General features: G+C 60.4%; 1 protein-coding gene across 2 annotated transcripts in view; it reads right to left on the minus strand.

Annotated features, from left to right (window-relative positions):
• LOC113203217 (uncharacterized) overlaps positions 1-12,606 on the minus strand; it is a 57,187-nt gene that overhangs the window by 12,984 nt on the left and 31,597 nt on the right. For both annotated transcript variants that reach the window (XM_026417797.2, XM_052268872.1), the window contains exon 2: positions 2,700-2,739. The gene's annotated coding sequence lies outside the window, so the exon portion shown is untranslated. The remainder of the gene's footprint in view (positions 1-2,699; positions 2,740-12,606) is intronic.

Raw genomic sequence — 12,606 nt, forward strand, 5'->3', positions numbered from 1 at the left:
CCAGGGGGACGCGGCGGCGGGGGCGGTGGGGTCCGCGTGGTCGCGGTGCTCGCCGCCATCACTCGGCCTTTTTAGCGCAGGGCTCGCAGCATTGTCACGAACCAGCTGCATTGTTGGCTTTGAGCAGGACGAGGATCGCGGCGCTTCGCGGAGGATCCTCGAGCATACGAATAGCATCCTTCGCGGCGCACCCGCTGCTGGCCCGATGCTAGAGCGTCTCTCTGCCCGATGCCATATAGTCTAGTTCCGGACTTGGAGCCCCGAGCCGTGGGCCCCGCTATCCACCGCCACGTTTGCGACCGCCCGGATAACGGCGGCGTGATTATCACCTGCGGCAATCACAATGTGCGGTCGAGGTATTTCAAATAATTTTGACGCACAAGCCGCGGCGCGCAGGCACGCAGATGGCTGCAGAAGTGTCACGTATGCGTAAGTTTGCTTCTTCCAAAACTCACACCACCGTAATGTCGTCAATTTTGTTGCATCAAATTTTCATTTTGTCCGATTTTGTCGGTTTTGGTTTGCGTCGCCGATTGAATGAAAAAATTCAAAAACAACGTTATGTGGACAGATCTGGGGATCTGGGGCAGCGGGGCAAGCCCGGCTCGCTCCAGCAGCACCACTCCGGCAGCTGCGTTTGTTTGGACGACCATATAATCATCAATGTATCGGGCGATAAGCCCGCACGTGGCCCGAGCGGGTGCATGCGGCTTTGTGGTAAAGAAAAAAAAAACTCGCTCAAAAATTAATTTAGACGGGAAAAACACCTAAACTACTACTCCTTGTCAGACAGCTTCGACTATTAGCGACGCCCAATGCATTTCCCAAACAGCGGCCCATGGCGGCGCAACTCTATACTGACACGCGGTAGAGCAGCGCGCGTCCGCAAATAGCGCCATGAGGTTCCGTTCTCGGACCGGGCCGGAAGGATTAGCAAGCCCGAGTCGACAGAAATAGCAACCATGCGCTCGCTTTATAAGTCAGACCAGGTGGGGAAAATATAAGATTGTTGATCCCATCGCGAGTTTCCAATACGTAATGCTGTATTTCCACTGCGAGCGCGGACGTTATAGGGGGGTTGTTTTTGCGGGTTGCGGGTTGGAGAAGCCGACGAACGTCAGAGACGTGTGCAGCAGTTCCGCGCGGGGTGCCCACGCAGCGGAACCGGCCGCGCGCATCAGCCGTCAGCCGCCACCACCACCACCGCGCCGCTGTTGCGTCGGCCACCCCTTTGCGCGCGCGGGCCGGGCAGGGCCGGCCGTGTGGCGGTGCGGGCAGCCGCATAGAGGCAGCCGCAGGCCCCGGCGAGGTCGTTAAGTCGCCAGGCCGTCTGTCGTCGACCTCCCCCGGCCCGACCCGGCCCCGCGTCTCTCTCTCTCTGGCGGCCCGCGGCGCGGGCTATCGCTGCCCATCGCCCGCCGCTGCGCGCCCCCACGCTCGCTCGCCCCGGTCCTAGGGCACTAATCAGGCCGAGCAGCTCACCGCACCGTGCGCACTCTCCGCATGACTTGTGCCGCGTAAAGCAGCGCGCGAGGGAAAGAGAGAGGAAGAGAGAGGGAGAGCGCGAGGGAGAGAGCGCGCGAGAGAGGGCCGCGCACCTGTAGTGGCGTGGCTTGTGCGACACACGTGCGCGCGCGCCCGGCGATTGGAAAATAAAAGAACCGCAATAATATAACCGTCAGATAAGAAGGTCGCGTAAGACAAGGTCGTGGACCGCGGGCCTTGCCGGGCAGTGGTTGGGATGGGTTGTGTTAGGTTAGGTGGCAGGGCCGGGGGGTCTAACTGAACAGGGAACCTCGCGTGGAGCCATACCGGGGAGCACACGGGGACCGTGCGCGTCTGCCGAGGCGACAAATTAGCCTGCAGGCAAAAGAAGTCTGCTATCTGGCGGGTTATCAGCTTATCTCTTGGGAGACGAGCGGGGCGCCGGACCAGAAGTGCGGTGCCGCAGTGGAGCCCGGTGCGCGGCGGTGCGCGGGGGCACGCACGGCTCGGCGACAAGCAAGCAGCGCATCGCCATGCAGCTCAAGGGGATCTCGCCGCTGCTCACCCCGGAGGTGCTGGCCGGGCTCGCCCACCTGCAGGTCGGGCAGCTTGTCGGTGAGTAACGACGCTGTCTCTGCATTTGCCTCCGTACTACGGTTTCCCATGGGCCCCAGCAGAGTTATATTTAATTTTGTATACTGTAATGCATGCGGATTGCCCAAGGTCGCTCACCACACGGGTGCCTTGTAGCCCCTGGTGAGTAGGCAACTAGCCCACACGCGTGGTGCATGTGGCATGCGGCACAGTAGGACACCAGGAGAGAAGGGCGCCCTTCTCTCCTGAGGACACCATACGGGACGGGACAGTGGGAGTTTTGAAACCTGTCGCAGGGATATATCGGACGAAAACAAAGCTGCTCGGTAATTCCGTGTCAGTGCCTTTAACGAAAAGTACCCGCGCCTATCCTAATCGCGGTTTCTTTCTCGTGGTTGTTACGGTAAATCTTTTCTTTCTCCCGACAATGACATAATAACACTCATAACACAGAAACTCGTCCAAACTCTTCCGACACCACCACTTCACGTCGTCACCAAATCTTATCTCGTCGAATAAGTACCTCAATCATGATGCGCAAACTATGACAGTCGATAACGAGCGGACTGCTTCGCTGCTGCATGCCCCCCCCCCCCCTGGTGATCCCGGTTGGTGCTTACCTCTTCAGCTGCTGCTCAGTCAGTCGGCGCCGCGTGCGTCCTGCAATCAAACAAATCCCTCGTCAGTACAGGAGGCACATTACACAGATAGTCATGTCAACGCCATACAGCCGGTCCCGGCGCGCGCGTGCACAAAGGTGCAGAGTGCACGGCGCAGCTGCCCGCCCCGGGCGGGAGGGCTCGGACCTCCCAGCTCGCGAGGCCGGCGGCGCCCCCCGCGGACAGCCCCCTCATCGAGGTGCTCATCGAGGCCCTGAGCGAGTCCACCGGGGGGCGACGCACACCGGGGACCCTGAGCACCGGTCCGCTCATTCGATCGCCTAAAAACTTTCACGGCCATTATCACCATTGTCTCCCCCCGGTCCGGCCACGGCCTGGACGATGGCCCGCGCTTTTGCTCTGGTTTGTGTGATGTCTACATCGTGCACACGGCAGAGACACTCGGGCCAACAAAGTGGCTAGCCCCGCCCCCTCCCCCGCTCCCCGCGGGGGGCGCCTTCGCCTTCGCCCAGGGGACGGACAGACCCCCGCGGAGCGCAGGAAACAGGATCCAGGGGGGGCAGGTAGCGCGCAGGTGAGCGTGGGAGACGTGAGGAGCGCGAGGGGACGACGGCCGAGGAGGACCACGACGCTGGGGGTGCCATGGGCCATGAGGCCACAGAGGATGAGAACAGAGCGGCATAATCGTCAAATGTGGCACCCCGGTCCATCGGCAGAATGCGACGACCGAAACCACACCAACGGCTTTTCAGTGCTCGTTGCCTCGTCACGGATTCCTACGTTTCGTACCTTCGATTTTACGGTGCTATTTCACGCCACTCTGCCCGATGATCGTTGCCGCCCCCGCCCCCTACAGCCACAACACTGCCCGCCCCGGGGGAGTGCAAATACAGAGTGATTGTGGATGGAGTAAAAAAATCGCAAAAAAAAATACTTCGGGAGCTTATAGGGGTTGCCTAGAGAAGTGTTTTGATATTGAACAGTTGGTTGCAGACGATACGTGACGTGATAGGGCGCAAATAAGTCTTCATGTGTGCTCTGCCGGACGAGAGCGTTGTTGCAACCCCGAACACACAAGATGTTGCCTGTTGCCTAATGCCTATCGACAGTAAGGCGCTCACTTCAAATTTGCCTTTGCTACCCTTATTGTCCCATATCGAAACATTTTATCAAGGCACCACCTACACGATGCCAATGTATTGCAACTCCGACAAAAGTGACCCCGTATACAGCATCCGTGCGAGTGGCATGGACCACCATCAGGTCACACACCACAACCACCGCACTCGCACCCTCTCTCGGGGGGCTGGCGAAGCTTGACCGGCGGCGTGGTGACACCGGTGGACACCACCAGGTAGCGGTGCAGCAGCGGCGGCGGCGTGGCGTGGCGTGGTGCGGCGTGGCCCGAGCGCGCCTAGATACGAACGGGGCCGGGCTGCTGCACCTGCACCTCGACCTGCACGTCGGCCCGAGCTGCACGGCGGCGACGGCGGCGACGGCGGCGCGCTGTCTGCGGGGCTCGGGCTGGCCGGGGAAGCCCTTCCTGCCGTGACTTGCGCCTTATTCAATCAGCCACTGCACGGCGCATCCCTTCCCCCAGACTGCCTGGCACCGGGGTGACTGTGCGTTCGGGGGGTGCTCTGCCGGGCCAGACAGCGTGGAACCAGCTCCGCCCCGCCCCGCCCCGCCACGCCAAAACGCTCCGTGACGGGCGTGGAGCGACGCGCTTCGTTAGGCCATTTACCGCACCTGCCACCGCGAGCGAGTGGCCGGGGAGGATGGTTCGTGGCAAACGAGTCCGTAATCACAATAAAAGTGTAATAGTGTTCTCCACAAGATTGTTGATCCTCCGCGCGCCGTCATACACCGCGCGAGCCGCACACAACCACAAAACTTGTGCGCGGCAAACTTTCTGTGATGCGCGGGCTAAGAATAATGTCCGGTATGACGCTATAGTCGCAGGATGACATTCAAAATAGTCATAGCCAAACGAGACAAGGTGGATAATTGAAGTAGGCCTACGTGCTCGCTCACTCTCTCGCACGTGTCGCGGCACTACTCGCTGTGGTCCAGTGGTGATGCTGCGGATCCTGGCGCGGGATACAGTGACGCATGGAGTACGCCCGCCGTCGCGGAGGGAAGCCCACCGCCAGAGTGTAGGGCCCTTGAGACCGGGGCGGGCGCAGCGCGGCGTTGTTCCCCGGCTCATCCATTCATTAGTAGTGAGAGTAGGCGAGCTATGGGAGCACGCGGCAGTTAGTTGTTTGCAGCCAGTGGCCGAGAGGAACAATAAAAAAATGAATTTAGAAATATGAAAAAGTATTTCGTTTATGAGCTGAGGTTTTGCTCAGTAGGGCGGTACGCGGGAATCTCAAAACGGGGAGTAAAACGATGACCACGTACAAAAACGGAGAAACCGGGTGAGCTGCTGGGGGCGCGCGTGCCTATGTTAGTTATACTCGCTCGAGACCGTCGGGAATCTCGGCATGAGTAGCAAGGCACACTCGTACGTCACGCATGCATAACGGTAGAGTGGGGCAGCGGAGGCATCCCGGGTTTTTCGGCATTGCAACTCATCGCGGGGAGGTCCGAGGTTAGTAGTCTTGCAGAGGCCCCGGGGGATGCAGAAGGGGTTGCCCGAGCGGGCGCTGGACCAGCCGGGCCTGACGTAGAGAGAGCGAGAGAGAGAGAAAGATACTCAGTGTCTCCAAATGACCGCGGCGGGGCGGGGCGGGCTAGAAGGGCTGCCTACCCTGCGGGCGGCGAGGGAGGCGACAGAGTGGATGACCAGCGTGGGAGCAGAGGGCCGCGGGGCGCGCAGGGCGCCTCGATGCTATCGGCAGCCATCGGCGGGGCGCGCGGGCCTAAAGGCGGGCCTAACGGCGGGCCTAACGGCGGCCCGGCCAGCGCTAATTACAGGCCCGGGTATACAAACACTGACCGCCCCCGGGGGGCGTGGCGGGGCGGGGCGGGGCGGGGCAGGTGTTCACGAGCAGGCGCCGGCTCGGCCCGCAGGGGCGTGTGCATGGCCGGTCAGGAGGGGCTGGCGCAGCGCGGATGGATGAGCGAACACTGCTTCGCCCGGCTGTATGGTCAGTCGGCCGGAAATAGCCTGTATGGTTTTTGAATAAATGTCACACTAGTCACAGGCCGTGCGCCGTCGTGTTTGTCGCTGCGTTTCTGGCGAAAGTGATAAACCTTTTTCTGTCTGAGAGGCGCGCTCGCGCTCTGCTCGGGGCGTGCCGCCGCTGCCACCGCCGTGCCGGGGGGCGCGCTCTGGGCCTTGACGTCTTCCCCGAGGTAGTGTGACGTGTCGCGCGGGGAAGAGGCTGCCGCCCAAGTTCTAACGCAGGGGGAGCTGCATACCGACGTACTCCCTGGGGGTTTGTGTTGTGAGTCACGTGACATCACGGCCGGGTGCTTCATATCGGCATTTCGGACGACCGAAACCGATAAATTTCGGGTTCGGGGGGGGGGTCCAACAACTTTTTATTTTTTACTGTCTCGGGTATTAGAGACATTTTATGGGTGTTGTCGCGTATCCCGTCATGCGGCGGCAAAAATTATAATAATACATTTAAAATTGAGTGAGGGTAGGGGATTAATAATTTCGTTCGGTGGTGTTGGCGACACCACACTGTGGGTGATAGGCTTTAATAACACCGCGCGTGTGTGTGGCCCGTCGTGAGGCCATCACAACCCGGTGATCCTGTTTCGATGACCGCACAGGCGGCCATAACCAGCCGCTAAACCGGCGGTAAAAAAAAAAAAAAAAGAAGAGAAGAGGCAAGAAGCGGCAGTTGAGAGGCGCCTGTGGCAGAGACAGGCACAGGTAGTAAAGGTGTACCCACACACCACGCCGCCGCCGCCCGCCTCACCTTGCCTCGGCCATATACACACCACCCAACCCTTTTGGCTCGCATTATGGAAAGCGGAGGCGGCGGGGAGAGGCGCCTCGGCCTGCAGCGGAGAAGCCAACGTCTCCCGGACCGACAAAGGAACCCCAATAAAACTTCGGCAGGGACGATGATAATAAGAGTCGAGTGAGGGGCTTTGAGTGAGTGAGTGAGGATGGGAATGAGTGAGAGGGAAGGGGGGGGGGGCGATTAATAAGAACGCCTCCTCACAGGTAAAACACACACACTCACGCTCATCTCGCCCATTGATCGCGCAAGCAGCGCGAAACCGTCGGAAGGAAAGGAAGGGATCGTTGCGGGTTTCATCATCCTGCTCGCTCGGATCTCCTCAGATCTCCGCGGCGCATGCGGCGGCGGCGGCGCGACGAGAACTGGTCGGCGGAAGAGAGGAGAGGAGGGGGAGGAGGAGGAGAGAGGCGGAGGTTGCCCTCAAATCATCAAGTTTCCTCTCCACTCACTCCTCTTCAATCTTCATCCGCCGTTTCCTACAGGAACCAACCTGTACGCGGCTCTCGCCAAACCGAACGAACGGCCGAGCCGAGCCGGGCCGGGCCGAGCCGAGCCGAGCCACGACCGCAAATAATGACCGGGTACCGGGTCAGGGGCAAATGGCCGAACAGGACCAGCGCCTCTCGTTGCCTCTCGCGTTGCACAAGTTGCCAAACGCGCGAGTGTAGAGCTGCCCCTCCATACAGCATCCACCGGGCCTGGCCGCCGCGGGAAAACCCTTTACTCTTGTCTCCTTAGGCCCCCCACCCCGCGCTGCTGCTGCTGCTGGAGCAGCGAGGTGAGGAGCCCTTCCGGAACCAGGTGATGATGGTCATGCTCTCCGCGGGTGAGTCAGCCCGGCAAGCATGACAAGGCAAAGGCCGTGTTAAATCGGGTAAATCATTAATATTCGCACGATGCACCGACTCAATGTTGGCCCCCATAAAGGGTTGGCGCATTTGATGCCCAACAGTTGTTAAAACGAACAAAATTGAGTCCATATAGTTTTTTTCACTAGGCTTACATATTTTTGTCAAAAAATGGTACGTGGTATAACAAGAGACTAGTCTCTTGGGTATAACAAGTGCATATTTTCCCGAGGAAATGTACTTGAACATGAACATATTTTGGAAAAAGGAATCTATCTTTGAGTTAAGATGGACACCCATTAACTTCATTCATATAGCCCACCAAGTTTCTTCAAAAGTTCTGCATCGACATAAAGTACAAAAATAACGACTTTGAACACATTTCAATAATATTTCCATGGCTTAGGCTTGGATTTGCAAAGACGTGCTTCATGTGCTCTCTGCTCTCGCTCTCTTCATCCGAGGGCGCTCTGGTTTCGTCGAGTTTCGTGGCCCGCGAGGCCCTGACCCTATACTGGGTCCGCTCGTGCCCGGAGCACCGCGGCTCGCGGCGCCCCGAAAGGTAAAGCCCCGGAGCGGAAATGCCAATCAATATGACACACGAAGCGACGACGCCGTGCTTGGAGGGGGAGTGCGCGTACAACAGTACGCACCTCATGTACATCGCGCACTTGCAAGCAGCAGCGCCCGTGACTCACTCCACCAGCTGTTGGCGCGACCGGTCGGCCCCACCGCCACGTCCCGCCACTCCCGCGCTGGAGCGGGGCCCGCGCACCTGACCGAGGCTGACCTTGCATCATTTCGGGGCCACCGCGTGGACATCCAGCCAACTTGTCCTACGAATGTTTTGCTTTTTTCCGATGGGCTTTTCTAAGTGCAATGTCGTGTTACATTGTGGACACCGTGAATTGAAGTGAGTTGCCTTTAGCGAGGAGCCCCCCCCCCCCCCCCCCCGCATTTCACTTTCGGTTCGGACCGCCGCGTCCGCCAGCGCATGTACTGTACTTATACGCCGCCCGACATGGACAGGACTACTGTACAGTACAACCGCTCTCCAGTCGGCGTCGCCTGTGCTCCGCGAGAGAGTCATCTCTCGGACTCACTCACACTCACTCTCTCGCACTCATCGGCATAGCATAGCACACAGTGTTCAGAGGGCAGTCCATTGATACCTCAGCTCAATAAAGTGTCGAGCTGCTATAGACACAAAAGGTGGCCGACGGTCCCCGCCGGCCAGCCGGATCAAGGAACAGGCCGTCGTGTGATCTGGGTCAACCCGGTCGCACCTCACCTCTATCCGGCAGTGCGTCGAGGCGGGGCGTGGCGGGGCCTCGTGGGCTTGGCGGGGCGGGGCGCGCGCTGCTAGCGGTGCTTCTTGGCGAGCGAGTGGGACCATACAAACCCAGACCTTGGGTTGGTTGCATCTCGGTGGCGTGATATTGCGTGAAGGGGGCGTGGCGTGGCGGGCGTGGCCCGGGGGGGCAACGCACGCACCTGCCCCGCTGCTGCCCCGGATCAGGAGAAATTGAGAGTGACGGGCGGCAGCGTCGCGGGATGACAGCCGGCGGGCGCGCTGTGGCATCAGAAACCGGCCGGCCCGCTCGCCTGCGCCAGGCCCGCGGCCGCGGCGCCTCCTGCCTGTGCTGCAACCGGCACTGCACCGGCAGCGCCGGCGTCGGGCTGCCGTGTCACTGACATCCCGCTGCCCGCCGCTCCCCAAGAGACTGCCCTGCCCGGTATTCCGCAGCGCCCCGCTCTCGACTCCTGCTCCTTTGATGTGGTTCCCGGAGGAGCCCCAGCGGCGGCGGCGGCGGCGCTCCGCAGCGGCCAGCAGGGCCTAACGCCCAAATCACTCGCATTCCAGTGGCCTGACGTGGCGCGCGGCGGCGCGTCGGCGTCAATGCCATATTGCCGCTCGGTTGCAGAAAGTTGCGTCCATCGCGCGCGGGGTCCGCGTCCGTCCCGCGTCCGTCCCGGCGGCGGCGTCCCGCGCGCTGTCCGCGCGCGGCTCGACGCTCTCGCGTGCTCTGCGTCGTCATCGTCCTGGAGGGCCTGCGGGAGGAACACGTTTGAACCGCTTCTAATTGGCGCCGCCACCGCCGTCGCCGCGTCACCTGCGCCGCAGTGTCTCTCCCTTTTCTCGTCGGCCCGGAATTATACTACCCCGATTCCAGATTGCGCATGATTCACTGGGGGAGCAGCAGCAGCACACGCGAGGGCCGAGCAAAGGGAAGGGCGGCCCGGCGGGATCTAACAAAAGCTTCCGAGAACAAACGTTTTGGGCGACTTGGGACCCTGCTCTTCTGGCCGACCAACCTCGCCGACCGGATTTGGAGGTCCGAGGTGGGCGGTCCGCTTGGGGTCGTCCAGCCAACACATCCTGCTCTGCACTCGCGCCCTTTGTGTCAAAGGACCCTACTCTGCTCTTGGAGCTGAATGAGTCGTATCGGGGCTTTTATTCACGCCGGACTTGGACCGATGACCCACATATATGTAAAGGCGTCATAGATGAGCCCTTCGCGCTCCATTCAGAAGAACAACTGCTCCGCCTCGACGCGCCGCTCGTGGCGCGCCGCTGCATCCTGCTGCCCTATAAGCCCTTATTGTATGGGCGTCGTTGGCCTGTTGGCGCACCACCAGGACCACAGCTTCTTTGGCAAGATGCACCAGCCAATCCACTCTCTTTAAATGAGGCTGTAGGATATCGACCACCACCAACGGTGGGCCGGGTGCCGACAGTCACACACATCATTCCTGTTAGTTATCTCCGCGTGCGCGCCGCGTCTGTATGTGTGATTGTGTGTGTGTGTGTTTGTGTGTCGCTGCTCCGTCTGTTTTGGGTGGTCGCGGCAGGCACCGCACCGGCCCAACCTTGTTAGGCCCTCCTCTAAATTGACCGCCTGTGTTCGTCTTTTTCTCACGCCGTTCGGGGCATCTGGTCGGGTCCCCCCTTGGGCTCGGGCCGAGGCGGCAGCAGCAGCAGCAGCGGCAGCGGGGGCCAAAGCGGCTCGCCGGCTCCATCGGGCAGAGCAGCGGCCGGCTGGTCCATTGGCTTGGCTCGAGCGCGGAACACCTTGTTACGACTACCATACTACTTAGCGACCACCTTGTCGGACCACCTCTCGCTCTCTCTCTCTCTCTCCCTCCACAGCGGAAACATCATTGCCTGCTCCTGCCCTCAGGTATGCGCCCGGGAGTCATCTCCCTCCCATACTGTACCGCCCGACGCGGCCCATAACAGAGATGTCAGGTCAGATAAAAGGGCGCCCGTGTCCTGCAAATTCAACGTCTTCATTTAAGTTTTTTTTTTGAGCATTTATTTTCATTGTCTCCCTTTTACTTCGACCAGAAACACGCGTATTTTCTGTTTTCCACTCTTTTTCGGGGGTGGGGGGTGGGGGTGCATATGCCGCCTAATGGGGACGGTTTATTGCGCTTAGAGTAGGCAAAAATTAATGGCTGACCACCATGCCAGTACGGTGAGTTGGATCACTGCCTGGTTGATGTATCGGTCGACCACCCATTCGATCGTCGCCATCGCGCCTAACCAACAATAAGCCTGCCGAAGTCATATAATTTCGCTCATTTCAAATTTCAACCGGAAATGGTTTCCCTTCCCCCCTCGCGCTTGGCGGCGTGCGCCGCGTGAGGTCCGCCCGCCGCAAGTGGCCTGTCCAGTCCGTCGCCCACCGCGGCGGTGGCGTCCCTGTCGCGCCGTGAGAACGAGGATGAGTGTGTGAGAGGCAGCCGGAGGCGGCGAAAACGATTTGCTGCCTGATGTGTCCCTCTATCGCGGGGGAAAAGAGGATGTTGGCGGGGGGAGGGGGGGGGGCGCCAACATCTTAATCGTGGCGTCGCGTCGGCCGACCGGCTCTGAATCACATGGGCCGGATACCACATCACTCGCAACCCGCAGCGCCCGTATCAACCGCACGCAAACAGTGTAATACGAGAAACTTAAGAGTCGTCTGCAGCAGGGGTAATTTAATTTTGGGTCAGACGAACAGAATACCCGTGTTAGATCTATAGGGGCCAAAGGGAGGCTGGAGACGTAACACACGTCCACACAATATCGATTTCATAATTACATCTGCATAATAAACCCTTTTTCAAACGACTCGATTCAACCGCCAAAGAAGCGCGCTGACACACACACATGCCAAAGTGTTGGAGCGCAGTGTCCGGCTGCGGTACGCAAGCGCGACACGCTCGCCTGCATGGACAAGCAGGCCAGGCCGCCTCCGCGCGGGGCTGGGCTGGGCTGGGCCGGCTGGGCTTCCCCCGCGGGCGGCAGCGCGCAGCAGGTCGTTCGTACGAAAAGCGCGCCAAACGCGGCGGCGGGGCGCTGCTGGCTGAGGCTGAGGCCGCCGTTATCAGCACTTCGATACTCGCGTCACGTGTGCGAGCGCGGCACGCGAGCGGCGACACGCACCGCCCACTCACTCACTCACTCACTCACTCACTCACTCACTCACTCACTCACTCACTCACTCACTCACTCACTCACACACTCAGTCATAGTACACACACACACATACACTCTCATTCATTCGCATATATGAGCACAACGAACGGAATAGGAAGTTTGCATTGTAGCGATTTGCGCATGTCGATTTCCTCGAAGGGGACCGAGATTCTGTTCACATTTGCTATGGGGCCGGCCCCGCGGGCCGCGCTTCCCCCTTTTCGACGTCCGCGTGACGTCTTTTAAATCCGACGGCGCGCGGGTGCTCGCGTCACGGGGCGACGCCCAACGCCCACGCCGCCCGTCGCCGCGGCCGCGACGCCCATCTCCAACGTGTCGATTCGACACGCAGCGGCGGCCGCCGCGCCGTGCGTCAGGAGGAGCCGCAGCGCGCGCCCCGCTGGAGGACATCCTGGAGCGCGAGTCCTGCCCCACCTGGACCTCCTCCACCTCGATAGCATGAGCCGGCCCTTTGATTTCCGATTCGCGCGCGCTGTTGGCCCACAACGGAACTGGCCACTTATTCCGATGAGTCACTCAGCTTCGCTCACTGGCTGCCCGGCTGCCCCGGCTGCTGCTGGAGGCGCTGGCGCGGGGCTCCGGGCCGGCGGCCGGGTATACGTGGTGGGTACCGCCCGGGGCGAGTAAGTGCCGCCGCCCCGCACCGC

The sequence above is a fragment of the Frankliniella occidentalis genome, unplaced genomic scaffold, assembly GCF_000697945.3.
Source record: "Frankliniella occidentalis isolate FOCC.00 unplaced genomic scaffold, Focc_3.1 Scaffold78, whole genome shotgun sequence".
NCBI lineage: Eukaryota > Metazoa > Arthropoda > Insecta > Thysanoptera > Thripidae > Frankliniella > Frankliniella occidentalis.